The 15,712-nt window shown below is 38.1% G+C and overlaps 1 protein-coding gene across 1 annotated transcript in view; it reads left to right on the top strand.

Moving 5' to 3' along the window:
* CYSLTR1 (cysteinyl leukotriene receptor 1) overlaps positions 1 to 15,712 on the top strand; it is a 47,605-nt gene that overhangs the window by 10,321 nt on the left and 21,572 nt on the right. The gene's annotated exons all lie outside the window — the stretch shown is intronic.

Here is a 15,712-nt window from a genome sequence, read left to right as displayed (position 1 = left end):
TTAATGAAGTAGCTCTGTTTAAGAATTGTTTTTGATGAAATATTGCCATTTGTGACAATATGGATGGATCTTGAGATTATCATTCTAAGTGAAATAAGTCAGACAGAAAAAGTCAAGAACTATATGACCACCCATGTGTGGGATATAAAACAGAAAGCAACAAAGGAACAAGGCAAACAAAAAAACAAAAACTCATAGACACAAACAACAGTTCCTTCCTTCCTTTATTTTTCCTTCCTTCCTTCTTTCCTTCCTTCCTTCCTTCCTTCCTTCCTTCCTTTCTTTCTTTTTAGCTCTAATTGCAACAAAACCATACGTTTTCTGACTAGTATTTAACAAACTTACTGAGCATTCACATTACATCTCCCAGCTCATTTAATTTTCCAGTTATTCAGAATTGCAATCTCCACCCACCAGTTGGTAACATCTGCATAAAATAATAATTCTGTTTCCTTGCGTATTATCAAGGTTACTAATAACAGTGGAAAGCCAATACCAACCCTGTGAAATATGCTATATCAGTACCAGACCAACACAGATCAGTTACCATTCTCAAACATAAGCCTGTCACCAATTCAATGCCAGTCAGTAGGGTTTCCAGGCAGGAATTCCCGCCTGTTCTCAGGAATTTTTTTCGCTTTCCCCTTCCCGAATCCCGAGAAAAGTTGGTCAGGAAATCCGGAAAATTGGCTCCTTGAAGCCAGGTGGTTGGTAGTATCGGTTGTTACTTTGTGGAAACTATTTATCATGGAGAACAGAAAACACTTTATATCTCAGGATTTGGGAAGGGGAAAGCGAAAAAAATTCCTGAGAACATGCAGGAATTCCTGCCTGGGAACCCTACCAGTCAGTAACATCTTTAAGGGCTTATTATGTCTCACACCCGGGGCTAAGCTTGCTGAGAACACAAAGATGAATGAGACATGCTACCTGCCCTATGGAGCATTAGGTGAAAAGAGTTAAGGCCAGTACATAAATAGAAATAATAGAGGCTTAGAAAATATTTTTTGAATAAATGAATATAATGCTAGGTATAAATTAGTAAATTCCATAGTTATACCATATTTTTCTGCTTTATTATTGAGTATGTTATGAAGGGTAGAATTTAAATTTTTAAATCAGGCTGGTGGACTCTTCCCTTTACAAAGACAATTTAATTTCTTCTCAATACTTCTTAGTACTTAATGTAAACTGATCTTGTATCTTTACCAATATCTTTCTAGATATAGAAGTTAAACTTAGAGATTCAGTTTTCAGACTTCTCCTTATAAATTTTAAGTTTTAACCTCAGTAAGTTTAGATGAATGTTTACTAATTTTAGGTAATTTAGACAAGGCTCAGCAAACATTTCATTTTATTCTATTTATGACAAAATAATCAACCATTACTCATGTAATCAAAACCAGAAGAGGTTTGTTCAATTAAATTAAATTAATTTCATGTGCCATTTACTTACATAGTCATAGGTCACTTCCAATTCACTCCATTCAGTAAGAATAGATACCTGGGGAGGTACTTGTCAAAGTATCAAAAATGTATGTATTCCTGAGAAGAATGTAACTGTGTTACTGTTTTTTGTAACACTCAGGGAAATAAGGTGCAATTTGCTCCTCCACACTAAAGGATACTCAATATCATGCAAATGGATGGTCTTCTGTTTCTCCATTGGGTCCTTCTTTAATGGCATCATGTGCCTTTTTAAAGAGCTTCTTTCAGCATTGCAGAACTCTGCCTTTCCCTGGAAACCTTCAGCTGCAATCCCAGCTTTTGCTATAATTTCACCAGGAGATCTCACATGGACTTAAAGCAAAGATTACTGACAGTCCCTTTCTGTTGGAGCATTTATATGCCAAATATACTATTTCACTTCCATGTTGCCAAAAAATGTCTCAGATGAAATGAACATCCACCTGAAGCACCTTAACCAATGATCCTTACATTTCTATTTATAAGTCCACATTTCTACCGCTGCTACATTTTTGCAGATTTTTCTAGCTTGGCTTTGCACCATATTTCCTCCCTAGAAAAATCCCTTTTTTGACAGGTAGAATTCAAAGGTGGCTCTCAGGATTCTTATCTCCTTGTGTACCTGTCCTGTATAAGCTCTTCCCCTTGAGTGTAGGTGGAGCCTGTGAATGTGAGAGGGTTTCATTTCTGTGTTAGGGTACTAATCAGTTGGTTTGCAGTTAACCAAACAGAATATTATTTTGGGCAGGGCTACTGAATCGGGTGAGCCCTTTAAAATAAGGTCTAGAAGTCAGAAAGAAGTCAGGAAGATTTGAAGAGAAAGATCTCTCTCTTGATGGCCTGGGAAAAAGCAAACAGTCATGATGTGAGAGAATGGGGTCATGTGTTAAGTGCCTGAGGGTGGCTTATAGGAGCTAAAAGTGGTTCCTGGCCAACAGCCAGTAAGAAAATGGGACCTCAATCACACAGCCACAAGGAATCAATTCTGCTAACAACCAGTGATCTTGGAAGAGGATCCCTAGCCTCCAATGCGGTCACAGTTCTGGCTGACTTTATTGTATCCCTGTGAGACACTAAACAGAGGACCCAGCTGACTAGTACCTGAACTCCTGACCCATGGAAACTATGAGAAAATAAGTGGGTGTTATTTTAAGTTTGGGATAATTTGTTAAACAAAAAATAGAAAATTAATATACCTTCTTTCATCCTTTGTCTCTTCTTATTGATGATGACTGTCTAAATGGATACCAAAAAAGTTTGATTAAAAATATCAATGCTTGTAGAGTGGATATTATTATGTCTGGCTGGGGACACTTTCCCTACCTACTATTGTGAAACCAATACCTATGGATGAAGTCCTAGTAGAAGCTGCAGTTAGGAATGTAATGGTTTATGGAATTACAGTAAAAGTTTGTAGGGGGATTGGTATATTTGAACAGACTCTATGTGAAGTGGTTGCATCTCTGTTACATGATTATGTTATGTGGATGGACACTGTATCTGGCTGGATAACATTCCCCCTACCTAGTATTATAAAATCAGAAGCATGTAGATCTGCCCTCCTAGCTAAATGAGAACCAGGAAGATTGCCTTAGCCCACGTGGTGGAAAATAGAAGCTGGCATGCTTCTACACACACACACACACACACACACACACACACACACACACACTAACACTTCTATTTTAGTTATAAACTTAATATTTTATTGAAAATGTTTTCTCCAAGGTCACCACTGGCCTCCTAATTACCAGATCCAATTGCCATTTATAAACTTCCTTCTCTTTGGTCTTTTGGAAAACTTTGAGATCAGTGACAACCACATTCTTTCCTAAAACTGCTCTTTTGATTTGTACAATACTAAAGATTTTTTAATTTTGTTTTCTTCTTGTCTCTCTTTGGTACTCTTTTGCTGTATCCTTTCCTTTGTCGTCTTCATTTTACAGATAAGAAAATTGAGCATCAGCAAGGTTAAGTAATGCCCAAGGTCACACAGCTAGTAAGTCAAGAAACCATGATTCAAACTCAGACTTGTCCTGACTCAAAAGCTGTTGTGTTTTTGCCACTATATCCACATTGACCTTCTCTCAGTAGAAAATTAAGCTGAGTTTTTCTCCTCTCTTGAAGAAGGAGTAGTTTAATATAACCAAAAAGTCTTTATTTATAAAACAAAGAAATTGCTGTAAATAAAAGATGGCATAGACTAGAACTAAAATTAGTCTCCGTTAAATACAGGGATTATGGGCCCATCAGGGAAAGCAGAGTTGTTTGACTTCATTCTTCATCAAGTCCTCCCATTCCCATACAAGGCCATTCTCAAGTTCTTCTCTATCACCACTCAATGAGAGCTTGTTTCAGAATACCTGTCTATATGGATCTCTCAGATTGAAAATTTAAATGACTTGCAAGAATTATGAGAAAGGAAAGAGCACAGGCAATCACAAATCATTAGACAGACAGTCAATAAACAGGACAAAAAAACAAGCTCTATTTCCCTTTGCAACATATTACAGAAGAAATTTGACTTAAGATGTAATATGTCTTCTTCAACTTACGTGGGTCTCATTCCCATATTAAAAACTTAAAATAAGGATTTTCTATTTGGCCACTTTTTTCAAATCCTAAACTTTATTTATTTTTGCTTTTTCTTTTAATTTTGAATGTGTAGTTTTGAAAATTTGCATTTTTCAAAAGTCAAAAGGTATTCTCAAAGAAGTCCTGCTCCCATTCCAATCCCCTTCACCCTGGTACTCCCTCCCCAACTCTTTTCATTAGTTTCTAGTTTATCCTAGTGTTTGAAATGGTGATGTCACAGGTGAACTTTTAAAGCAGTGGAAACCAAAAACTTGTAAGTTGTAGAGGTCATTGCAAATCCTAAACTTTAAAATAACTAAAGTTTACAATCTCACCGGAACTTTGGGTGTAAACAAAAGAGATTTTTCTGCCACTCACTCAACACCACAACCCATATCTACCTTTCAAAACTACATTTTTTACAACCATCAAACTGACCTTAAAATAAACCATGTTCCTTTTCCTCCAATTTTGAATTTTTCTCCTATCTTCCTATATTTTAGGAAACAAAGTAGGCTCACTGTGAATTTCCATCTCCTTGTTTCTTGTAGAAAGTATATTTCTCCCCTATGTGGAGTGTTTTGGTTCCTTGCACCCTTAATAATGCACATAAGTGAGTCCTTTATCCCAAGTAAAAATATCTCTAATTTGCTTTACTCCAACAAAGTGCAATCAGTAATGTGATCTCCCCAAATTTAGACTAATGCAGCTGTTCTTATTTGTATATTTCTGGAAATTTTCTCACAATCACCTGGGAATCGACGTCCAAATTAAGGTTATCCCCTAAGATCAGTTTAGTGTCCAAATGTTAGAAGCAAACAAACTCCCACCTCCAGCCCTACTGATCAAAGTTGGCCCTGGCATCTCCCATGATTAAAATTGTTAGAGACATCAGACATACTTGACTACTTCTTAAGATCTTACTTTTAAAGAAACAAAAATGTTTATTATTTTTTTAGGTTGGATAAATAACAATGTCAAAATAGATGTTTCATTATTCAAAAGATGACACAAGTGGGGCTAGGCTGGAAGTGGGCCTGGGGGTGATGGGTTGGGTGGAAACCATGGATAATTTTAAATGATGGCAGGATAACATTAAAAGAAGTTAAACTTTGGTACTACAAGAAATGGTCTCAGGAAAAAAGTCACTGATATGAAAAGCAAATCTATTAGCTTATTTTGGTGAGTCACTATGATACACTCAATGGATATGCCTCTGAAGACAATCAGAATTGAAAACTAGCTTATCAGGGTAACTTGGTCACTGAACGAAGTTTTCTCAGGAGTCACTATTCCAATAAATAAACTGTAATATTCAATCTAGAACATATCTTAGACATAACTAGACATCCAAAAAGATTCCACAAATTCTTTCAAAGCTTTCTTTCAGAGAACCCTCAGCTCTTCATAGTATTTACTAATGGATTCCTTCTTTCTCCAGGTAGTAACACTTCATTGGTCTCTGCCATTATCACTTTTCTTGGTGAGACAGAAGGTTAGCTAAGAGGCTAGGGCTAGATTGTGGAGGGGGTTGCCTGAAATATTGAGTTGGGACTTGATTACAGACATGTGTTTGCTCTTGAGCAACAAAAAGACAGTGAAAACCAGCGTTAAGAATGATTAGTCTGGGGCAGATGACGTCATAAAATGGCGGCAAGAGGTGACCCTCTTGAAATCTCCCTGGAATTTACAACAAATTGAACAACTATAACTCCACATAGGACTCTCTGCACAGCAGACAGGCAAGACTAAGAAGCACACTATTGAAATAATCTAAAGGTGGGAAAATAGTACAGGCAGGGGAGGAGGGAAGGGAGAAGTGTGGAGAAGGAGACGGCACAGGCGCAGTACGCAGACCTGCCTTGGTGCTCCGAGATCGCTGCATTGCGGAACTACCACAGCTAAGGGAGAGGGAAGAATTCAGACTCCTAGGACTCTGCTGATGGCCCACAGGGCTGAGGGGACAGCACATAACACGGATTAAACAAAGACTCATGGCACAGACCTCGGAGCAAAGACTGAGGGAAGAAAGCTGAAAATGCTGGTTTAAGCCCTCACTACCGAGCAGAGAACGATAGCCTTAGGCACTGAGCCTGCCCTCCCAGAGCTCACCCCGCCACCATCCCCCCCAATGCTACAAGTGGAACAGTAGCAGTGTCAGATAAAAATGACCGAATATTTGCAGTTGAGAGAACTGCAGTTCGCAGACATGGACTCACAGCACAACTAGTTCTGGCAAAGGGGAGGAAGCCATGGAAGTAGGACTGGCTGTGGTGGTGGTCGCCACCATTGCTCTGGGCCATCTCTCACAACTCAATCTGCCCCTGTCCCCAGCTATGTGGGCAATCCCTGCAGTAGTACACAGAGCTGCTGAAAAACACGGTCTCTGAATCTGGTACAGGAAGACATTTGGAACTTCAGAAGCTCTCCACATCCCCCCAGACAGGCAGTACCCTATGACTCAGGTGAAGTGTTCACAGAGGAGAAGCCCGACTCCCAAGGACCCCACCCCAATTATGTGAGAAACTGGAATAGAGCAGAGAAAATATAACACTACAATGTGAGAGAGAATAAAAGGCTGCAGTCAGAGAAAATAAGACATTCTACCAACACTTACTGGAAAACAAAAGAAAGACCTCTTTCTATCAACCTGTTGCAGAACCCAATCCTGTAGATGTCTAGGAAAAGAAATGATAAATCATTAATTGCTATGAATAACCAAGGCAACGAGACATTTCAGAAAGAAAATGGAAAGTCTCCAGAAAATAAACTTAAAGACATGGAAATATGTGACTTAAATGACAGAGAATTCAAGATTGCAGTTCTAAAAAGCTCAACAAGATGCAAGAAAACACAGACAGGCACTTTAATGAACTCAGAAACACAATCAAAGAACAAAATGAACATTTTACCAAAGAGAATGAAATTTTAGAAAAAGAACCAAATAGAACTTCTGGAGATTAAAAACTCAATAGAAAAAATGAAGAATGAAATAGTCAGCTTAGGTAGTAGAGTTGACAAGATGGAGGAAGGAATCAGTGACATCAAACATAGACATCTGGAAATGACATGGATGGAAGAAGAAAGAGACTTGAGACTTAAAAGAAATGAAAGAACTCTACAAGAACTTTCTGACTCCATCAGAAAGAGCAAAATAAGAATGATGACCAGAAGGAGAAGACAGAGAGAAGGGAACAGACAGTATATACAAACAAATAGTCGACATACACTTCCAAAATTTGTGCCAAGAACTGGATCCTCGAATCCAAGAAACAAATAGAACATCTAATTACCTAAACCTCAACAGACCTTCTCCAAGGCACATTGTATTGAAGCTGTCAAAAATTAAGGACTAACAAAGAATCCTCAAGGCAGCCAGGGAAAAGAAGACAGTAACCTACAAAAGAAAGCACATTAGATTATCATCAGATTTTTCAGCAGAAACAGCAAGCCAGGAGGGAGTGTAATCAAATATCCAAACTACTCAAAAGAGAAATTATGAGCCAAGAATAATATATCTAGCAAAGATATCTTTTAGATATGAAGGAGGAATAAAGACCTTTCCAGACATACAGAGGCTGAGGGAATTTTCTAACAAATGACCTGCACTCCAAGGAATACTGAAGGAGGCTATTCGACCAGGATAAATAGTGATAATTTGTGACAACCAAAACATACAAGGGGGGAGAGTAAAACCCTGAACTGGAATACGGGAATGGAAAAAGTAAGCATGCTGAAGAAAATGGAGTTCTCTAAATATGAAACTTTCTTTTACATAAACTTAATGGTAACGACTCAAAAAATATCCAAAACTGAAATATGTAACATAACAAAAGAAGAAACAGAGAGGAAAATCATAGAATAGCACCACACAGAAATAATAGACAACAATAAAAAGGCAAAGAAACAATGGAGACACACCCTAACCAGAAAACCAAAGATAGAATGATAGGAAATCATCACATATCAATAATTACCATAAATGTAAATGGACTGAACTCACCAATAAAAAGGCACAGAGTACCAGATTGGATGAAAAAACTAAACCCAACCATATGCTGTCTCCAAGAGACACATCTCAGCTACAAGGACAAGCATAGACTCAAAGTGAAAGAGTGGGAATTGACACTCCAAGCAAATGGTACCCAGAGAAAATAAGGTGTAGCCATACTGATATCAGATGAAACAGACTTCAGGGTGAAAAAGGTAATAAGAGACAAAGTTGGACATTTCATAATGGTAAAGGGGGCTATACAACAAGAGGACATAACAGTCATCAATATTTATGCCCCCAATCAGGGAGCACTGAAATATACCAAGCAACTACTAACAGAACTAAAGGGAGAAATTGATGAAAACACAATTATAGAAGGGGATCTAAATACATCATTGACAGCTATGGATAGATAATCCAAACAGAAAAAAAATAATCAAATATCAGCCCTAAATGACAAATTAGATGAAATGGACATAATTGACATTTATTGAGTACTTCATCCTAGAACATTAGACTATGCATTATTTCTAGTATACATGGAACTATTATACATTCTCAAGGATAGACCATATATTGGGACATAAAACTAACCTCAGTAAATTTAAGAAGATTGAAATCATACCAAGCATATTCTCTGATCACAAAGTTTTGAAATTGGATATCAACTGCTAAAAGAAAGGAGGAAAAACACAAATACATGGAGATTAAACAATGTACCAATAAAGAATGACCGGGTCAAAAAGAAATAAGATGCGAGCTCAGAAGATGTATAGAAACAAATGAGAATGAAAATACATCCTACCAAAATTTTTGGGATGCAGCAAAAGGAGTTTTAAGAGGGAAATTTATATCACTATGGGTCTATCTCAAGAAATAAGAAAAATCCTAGATAAATAACCTCGTGTTACACCATAAAGAACTAGAAAAAGAAGAACAAATGAAACCCAATTTCAGCAGAAGAAGGAAATAATAAAAATCAGAGCAGAACAAAATGAAATACAGAACAAAAAGACAATAGAAAAACTAATGTGAAAAAGAGCTGGTTCTTTGAAAAGATTAATAAAACTGACAAAACCGTGGCTAGACTCACTAAGATAAAAAGGGAAAAGACACTAATAAACAAAATCAGAAATGAAAGGGAGGAAGTTATCACAGATGCCACAGAAATACAAAGGATCATGCAAGAATACTCTGAAGGACTATATGCCACCAAATTAAATAACGTAGAAGAGATGGACACGTTCTTAGAAATATATATCTTTCCTAGACAGAATCATGAAGAATTAGAAAATCTAAAAGGACCGATTATCAGTAAGGAAATTGAATCAGTAAACTGAAACCTTGCCAAAAGCAAGTGTCCGGGATCAGATGGATTCACTAGTGAATTCTACAAAAACTTCAAGGAGGATCTAATACCAGTCCTGCTCAAACTCTTGCAAAAAATTGAAGAAGAGACAATATTCCCTAACTTATTTTATGAGGCCAACATTACCCTGATACCAAATCTGGTAAAAATAACACACAAAAAGAAAACTACAGACCAATATCTCTGATGAATACAGATGCAAAAATCCTAAACAAAATTCTAACAAATTGAGGGCAACGATGCATTAAAAAGATTATTCATCATGACCAAGTGGAGTTCATGTCAGGGGCACAAGTATGGTTCAACATATGCAAACCCATCAATGTGATACATCACATAAATAAAATAAAGGACAAAAATCATAGCATATTAATTGATGCAGAAAAATCATTTGACAAGATGCAACATCTATTTATGATTAAAACACTTAATAAAATACATATAGAAAGAAAATATTTAACATAATAAAGTCAACATATGACAAAATCTCAGCTAATATTATAATTAATGGTGAAAAAATGAAAACCTTTTCTCTACGTTCAAGAACAAAACAGTGCTTTGCCTTATCACCACTGCTTTTCAACAAGTACTGGAAGTCCCAGCCAGAGCAATCAGGAAAGTGAAAGAAATAAAAGGCATCCAAATTGGGAATTGAGAAATTAAATTGTCACTTTTTGAAGATGACATGATGCTATATATTGAAAACCTTAAAGACTCCACCAAACAGTTGTCAGAAATAATAAACGAATACAGTCAAATTGCTGGCTATAAAATCAACATACAAAAGCCCATTGCATTCCTATATACTAACATTGAAATCTCAGAGAAAGAAATAAAAAAACAATTCCATCTGCAAATGCAACAATAAAAATAAAATACCTAGAAATAAACATAACCTAGGATATGAAAAACCTATATGCTGAAAACTATGACATTTTTGAAAGAAATTGAAGAAGATACAAAAAATAGAAAGACATTCTGTGCTCATGGATTGGAAGAATCAACATACTTAAAATGGTCACATTACCCAAAGCAACATACAGACTCAATGCAACCCGCATCAAAATCCCAATGGCATTTTTTAAAGAAATAGAGCAAAAAATCATCAGATTTGTATGGAACAACAAAAGACCCCAAATAGCCAAAGCAATCCTAAAAAAAATTGAACAATGCTCAAGATATCACACTCCTGACTTTAGCTTGTACTACAGGGCAACAATAATCAAAACAGCATGGTATTGGCAGAAAAACAGACAGAGACCAATGGAATAGAATTGAGAACCCAGAAATAAAACCACATAAATATGGACAGATGATTTTTGACAAAGAAGAAAAAAAAAACATACAGTGGAGGAAAGACAGCCTCTTCAATAAATGGTGCTGGAAGAATTGGAAAGCCACGTGCCAAAGAATGAACCTTGACTGCTATCTGTCACGATGTACCAAAATTAATTTAAAATGGATCAAAGACCTAAGCATAAGACCTGAAACAATAAACTGCATAGAAGGAAACATAAGTACTAAACTTATGGACCTTGGGTTCAAAGAGCATTTCATGAATTTGACTCCAAAGGAAAGGGAAGTAAAAGCTAAAATAAATGAAAGGAACTATATCAAACTTAAAAGCTTCTGCACAACAAAAGAATCCATTGACAAAATAAAATGGCAACTAACCGAATGGGAGAAGATTTTTGCAAACAGTGCCTCCGATGAGGGGCTAATATCCAAAATATACAAATAAGTCATACACTTCAACAATAACAACAACAACAATAAAACAATTGAAAAATGGACAGAGGACTTGAAGAGACATTTCTCCAAAGAGGACATACAAATGGCAAATAGACATATGAAAAAATGCTCAACATCACTAATCATCACAGAAATGCAAAGAAAAACCACAATGCAATATCACCTCACCCCAGTTAGAATGGCTATCTCTCTATCAAGTAGAGAATGGCTATTCTCTATCAAGTAGAGAAATAATAAAAAGTGTTGGAGAGGCTGTAGAGAAAAAGTCACCCTCATACACTGATGGTGGGAATGCATATTGGTGCAGCCACTATGGATGGCAGTGTGGAGGTTGCTAAAAAAATTACGAATAGAATCACCATATGACCCACCAATCCCTCTCCTGGGTATCTACCCAAAAATTCTGAAAACATTTATACATAAAGACATGTGGGCTCCAATGTTCATTGCTGCTTTTTTCATGGTGGCCAAGACATGGAAACAACCAAAATAGCCTTTGGTAGATGAATGGATAAAGATGTTGTGGTATATATACACAAAGGAATTCTATTTGGAGGTAAGAAAAGATGAAATGGTACCATTTGTGACAACATGGCTGGATCTTGAGATTATAATGCTAAGCAAAATAAGTCAGACAGAAAAAGTAGAGAACCATATGATTTCACTGATATGTGGTACATAAAACTGAAAACAACAAAAGAACAAGACAAACAAATGAAGGTACAAAAACTCATAGACATAGACAATAATTTAGGGGTTGTCAGAGGGTAAAGGGGCATGGGGGCTCTAGAAGAGGGTAAATGGGGTCTAACATATGGTGATCAAATAGAACTGACTCTGGGTGGTGAACACACAATGTGAGATATAGATAATGTATTACAGAATTGTACACCTGAAATCTATGTAACTTTACTAAAAATTGTCACCCCAATAAACTTTAATTGTAAAAAAATGAGTAGTCTGGCAGTGGTGTGCCAGATGATTTTGAGAGAAAAGAGATTGAAATTAAGGGGGCATGAGTATATCTTCAGGAATTATGAACAGTTCAGCATAATTAAAATACAAGGTGCATGTGAAAAGTAGGAGATTGTTATAAGTCATCTATGTCTGAGGTAATGAGAGCCAGAACAAAAGAAGCAGTAACGGGTATGAAGATAAATGGAGATGAAAAAGATCAAGACTTAGTATCAAACTTAGCTAGAACTGGAGCAAAATTGGAAAGGAGTCAGAACCCTCCTCCCTTCATTCCCAGCTTCCCAGATCTGTGCTGTTTTCCCCACCTGTAATTTTAATTTCAGTGTCTACAGGTCTAAAATTTTCAGTGCCTTTCTGCTCTTTCCTCTTGCCCTCATGAGCTTTAATAAAACCCTCCCTGAGTCTTTCCATCTAATGAAGATGAAATGGTCTGATAAATTTGGGGCTTGACCATTCTAAAGACAGTGTCATTTTAAAAGGTTTGGGAACAGGGATCGAGAAATGATATTTGCTGAATACAAACTTAACTCACAGTTTTTCTACTGGCTTTACTAAGAAATAACTATTACCTATATGAAATGTATCTGCATACTATAGACCTTTCTGTGTATTGTAGACTTAATTCTCCATTACCTTAATGCACACACGAGATTTAACAGGTAGCCATTTAAAACTGCTGAACACAAACTGCCATTTTATTTCTTTGTGGCAGGAATCAAAGCCTGTTAGAATCTCTGCAGAGTAGATTTCAGGCGTTAAGCTAAGATGCGGATGGATAGATTTTTGGTCCTGGAATGAAAAAGAGCTGGTTCTTTGAAAAGATTAATAAAATTGACAAAACCTTGGCTAGACTCACTAAGATAAAAAGGGAAAAGACACTAATAAACAAAATCAGAAATGAAAAGGAGGAAGTTAAAGCCATAGCATCTTTATGGAACCCTAAAGCCATACGATCAAGTAGGATGAGTAACCTATACAAGAGATGATAAAAAGGAACCAACAAAGATGACTTTATGAGTTTCTCTCTTAAAAGATCTGAAGAATGGTGATCATACTGCCAGAATCAGAGATGCTGTAACTTGTAAAATAAGAGGTAAGGCCAGGGAGAAATACCTGTGAGCCCTAGAAAGTGGGGCAACTTCACATTTTATTGAAGCCATAGATCTCTTATCATACCTGCTCTTTTTTCTTTTTTTTTTTCTAAGATAAAAACTAATCAAGGGGGAAAAACATACCCAAAGCTTCAGAGATTTACAGAATGGCAAACTGGAAGGGAATTCAGGGATCATATAATACAACCCTATTGAATTGCAGATAAGTGAACAGATCATAGGGAGGGAGTGATTTACTCAAGATCACACAATCATCCACCAGAGCCTGAGGTATGATCCAGGTCTTGTGCCTACCAGTGCTATGAGCTTTCCACTATGTCCATTGTCTTTCTCCTTGTAAAGATTCCCTCTGATTTTGATAAGACAGCAATGAAATAATATACAAAATTGATTATTTCAAATCAACCAGTATTTAAAATGCACAGTACTATGTGCAGCATGAAATACAAAAAGAATAAGACTTGGTTATTGCCCTTTAAGTCTAGTGGGACTAGAGTGGGAAGAATGGGGAAGTTTAAGTTGAATAACTACAGAGATGACTATGGCACAAAAGAATAAATGAAAATTATCAAGAAAAGTACAGAGTCCAAAGTCAGCCACAGTGGAGATACAGACACAAAAACAATCAACCTGGAAAACTATCTGAAAGCTAGCTGAACAGAAGTCCTATAACTAAGGATATAAAGAAGAGGTCGCACAGAAACTGGTAGGAGGGGGCAGAGATGTGAAAAGGGCCAGCCCCACACCTACATGTGGTGGCTGTGGAGTTTCTCCTTGGAGGAGAAAGGGACCCCAGTCCCACTCTTGGCTCCCAAGCCCGGAGTGTTGGTACTGGGAAAAGGAACCCCCACAAGATTTGGCTGTGAAAAACAGTGGAAATTCTGACCATCAGAGTGAGATGGAAGGCAGCAGGAAACACAGACATCCTTTTAAAGGGCAAGCACAGACTCACTCACTTGCAGGCATTCACCGCAGGCTCCAGTGGAAGGACAATTCGGGAGGCACCAGAGATATACAGGGAGAAATTGAGTTGTGTGACTTCCAGGCAATGACTAGAGGGAAAGTAGCCATTTTCACTGTGTAGAACCCTCCTCCTGTGCAGCCAGTAGGCAGGCGCCATCTTTCCTGAGTTGAACCTTCTCCACACATGGCCAAATCTAAACCTGTGTTGGCCTGGTGAACTTCAATCCCTCAACCCTGGAACCCTGCCCCACCCAATTTGTGCAACACTGGAGACACTTTCCACAACAGGCAGCCAACAATGCCCTGCACATCCCAGGAGGCTCTTTCAGAGGCAAACAGCTGGCCTCAACTCACACGCCACTGGAGGCACTTTTGTGGCCAGCAGCCAGCCCTGGCATGTGCTACAGTGTTTCTTGGACAACTCTCATGGGTTGGTGGGCCCCCAGGTGGGCAGCAGCTGGCCTCAGTGTGCTCTAAGACTTTAGACAGCGGCCCCAGACTCAGCACTGGCACCAAACCAGAATCTACATTAACTTGATGAACACCACTCACTCCACCCTGGTGACTCATTGAGATCCCACCTCATGCAACTCACATACTGCATGAGGCTCTATCAGAGGCTGAACTTACAGGCAGCCAGAAGGAGGCAGCAGAACTTGGGATGCCCTGGATTTTTCACTGAGCTCCCCCAGATTCAGTACTAGTGACAGCCATTCTCAGTTCACACTGTGGCGTCTTACAAATGCCTCTATGACCAGCACAGCAGCAACCAACTATGGATGCTTTGTAGCTCCTACCAGGTGGTCCTGGGTTGGACAGAGGCAGTGGCTAACCTGAGCCTACACCGGAGATCCTCCCAAGAGAGTCCATGACCAACATACCTGAAGGCTAGATTTCAGACCACAGTAGAGCACCACACAATTAGCCCCACAAGTGGCACACCCAAAAAGTGGTCTCAGAAGAAACCAGAGTCCACTGAGGCAAATTTTGCTCTGTGAAATAAGCCCCCCACACAGCAGCCCATAAACTGTGGGTGTAGCCAAATCTCACAGCCAGTCAGCCTAAGGGTCAATCACACCCACTGATGTGCCAACAGCAATCAAGGCTCAACTACAATAGGAGGGCACATACAACCAACACAAAGGGCACTGTTGGAGAACTGGCACAGGTGATCAAGGAGACTATTCTACTGGGCTCCAGAGGAGACCTACTACATTAGGCCACCCTGCCAAGTCTGGGAGGCATAGCAGATGTACTTAATACATAGAAATAAAAACAGAGAGGCAGCCAAAAATGAGCAAACAAAGAAATATATCCCAAATGAAAGAACAGGAGAAAACTCCAGAAAAAGAATGGAATGAAATGGAGGCAAACAATCTACCAGATACAGAGTTCAAAATAATGGTTATAAGAATGTTAAAGGAACTTAGTGAGAACTTCAAAAAACAGGCATAAAACAGCATACAGCAGGCATAAAAACAACATAAAAACCACTAAAACGAACCA

Source organism: Rhinolophus sinicus, chromosome 18 (genome assembly GCF_057876585.1).
Source record: "Rhinolophus sinicus isolate RSI-liver-muscle chromosome 18, RSI-T2T, whole genome shotgun sequence".
In the NCBI taxonomy this organism is placed as follows: Eukaryota; Metazoa; Chordata; class Mammalia; order Chiroptera; family Rhinolophidae; genus Rhinolophus; species Rhinolophus sinicus.
Note: the sequence above shows the minus strand (reverse complement) of the source record. Positions and strands in the feature narration are given on the sequence as shown.